Below are 2,500 nucleotides of genomic sequence, written 5' to 3'. Positions count from 1 at the left end.
GCGTTTAACCCAGCTGCTGGAGAGAGTGGGGACACAAGCTCCCAGTCGCACCACGGCGAGCAATGAAGGCGAAACCACAGCCCGCAGCACGTCTACCCAGGGCGCGAGGTTCCCGACGTCCGCCACCATCATTCCTCACTTAACGGCGTCAGCATCTTTACGTGAGTTCGACACGTGGCGCCATAAGTTTGAAGGATACGTAACCCTCGCCAGGATAGACTGTCTCTCCCTGGCTGAGCAGAGGGCGGCACTCGCTGCTGTCCTAGACGACGAGTGGACCCGTACACTTCGCTACGGGATAAGCTTACCGAGAGACGCGGAGTTAAGAACCATCCTCGATGCAATGTGTGAGTACCTGCGAAGCCAGCGCAACATCATCATGGATAGAAGAGACTTCTACTCCCGCGTGCAAGAAACGCAAGAAGGTTTTGACGACTTTTTATGTGCTGTAAAGGGAATCGCCAATTTCTGTGACTTTTGCGACCAGTGCATAAACCATCAGCTGCGTGACAGAATTGTCGTTGGGACACGAGACGAAGTGGCTCTGAAACGCATGCTGGAAAACAAGAAACTCACCCTTGAAAACGCCATAGATATTTGCAGAGCATCAGAGAGCGCTAACCAGTGTAGTGCAGTACTAAGGGGCGGTTTCTCACTCTTCGAGCCATGGTGTGAACGCTGTCTCGAACTACAGGAAGGGCAGTTTCGGGGGCTCAAGCCCCACGGGCTGTTATCGTTGTGGCAAAGATTGTCGCAGTGACAAAAGGGGATGCCAGGCAATAGATAAAGTGTGTCGTAACTGCGGGAAAAGAGGGCATTTTGCGAGTGTATGTCAGCAGACAGTGAGGAAACGACGAGGAGCTTCGAGGAGTTCCTCAACTGTCTCTCCTCATCGCGGTGCAGGCCCGAGGCGGGGAGCCAGTGCCAGTGTATACCAGCTCTTATCAGGCGTATACACAAAGACGGTGACGGCACGACCTGCGCCCCAGGTGCTCATTACCGCCACACATCCCGCTGGAAGAGACAAGATTACGTGGACTCCTGACTCTGGGGCCGAAACGACCGTTATTGGCCTCGACACGGCAACACTCCTTGGAATCCCGCCCTCCAGCTTGGCGCCCGCTGATGGTGATGGACTTTATGCTGCCGGTAATCACCCCTCACCTGTGTAGGAACTTTCTCGTCGCACTTGCAACTGGGCGACAGGGAAGCTGAGACTGTTGTGAGCGTGGTGAAGGAGGTGAAGGGGGCGCTGCTTAGCTGGTACGATTCCATCGCTCTCGGAATCCTCCCCGAAGATTTTCCGGCTCAAATCCGACCGCTACGCAGGGAAGAACAGCACACCGGCAACAGCTCCATCAAGTACCCGACCGCCTCGCAGCCACCTCTATCTACGCCCACAGAAGTGATCAGCTGGCCTCATTCCTACGACCCACGCCACAGCAGCGTGCGGGGCACGCTGCTGCTGTGATCAAGGCCTTTCCCAGCGTCTTCGAAGCAAAGGAAGGTTTACGGCAATGGCTGGTGGATCCATGGCCATCGAGTTGACAGACGACGCTCGACCCTTCGCCGCCGACCCTGCTCCAGTACAGGACCCAGTGGAGGAAGAGGATGCTGCTACTTCTGGTGACCTCGACCCTCTCCACTCAGCGGTCATCTCAGCGTTATCTGCCACCAATGAGGACGGCGTCCGCTTAGCACCACTCCAGGATCAGACTGTGGAAATGGTACGTGCCGCAGCAGCAAGAGACGGGGAGTACTGCTTGCTCAAGAACGTCATCATCGAGGGCTTCCTGATCATTGCCACGACCTCGATCACCGCTTGCGTACGTACTGGCCGGTGCTAGTCTGCTGGCCGTAGACGACGACCTGGTGGTTTACGGGCCGAGGCTTCTTATTCCTCACAGCCTCCGCCGAGAAACACTAGAGCGACTCCATGACAGTCATCAGGGGATGGAGCGCACCAAGCGACGGGCCCGACAAACGGTGTACTGGCCTGGTATGGACAGAGACGTTGAGAACGTCGTTTCTGGATGCTCACTATGCCGTCCACTCCTACCAAGCCAAGCCAACGAACCTCTCTGGCAGGACACGGACACACCCAGCAGGGTGTTTGAGTCAGTTTCTGCAGACTACTTCCACGCAGCAGGCCGTACATACCTCGTGTATGTAGATCGCTTGTCTGGGTGGCCTCACGTGTCTGCATGCTCACGTCCAGCATCGGCTGATCAGCTCGTTCGTGTCCTTCGGGGTGTGTTCGCCGACACGGGCGTGCCTGTTCTCCTGAGGACTGACGGTGGACCGCAGTTCACTTCTTCATCGGTACGGCGCTTCCTGGCTCGATGGGGGTGGAGCATCGTGTATCTTCACCTCATTATCCACGCTCCAATGGTCACGCCGAGGCAGCGGTCAAGTCCGTGAAGAAGCTGATCCTCACGACCACACAGCAGGGACACCTGGACGAGGATGCGTTCGCTCGCGGGTTGCTGGAACTGCGCAA

The sequence above is a fragment of the Scylla paramamosain genome, chromosome 15, assembly GCF_035594125.1.
Source record: "Scylla paramamosain isolate STU-SP2022 chromosome 15, ASM3559412v1, whole genome shotgun sequence".
Taxonomy (NCBI): domain Eukaryota; kingdom Metazoa; phylum Arthropoda; class Malacostraca; order Decapoda; family Portunidae; genus Scylla; species Scylla paramamosain.
Note: the sequence above shows the minus strand (reverse complement) of the source record.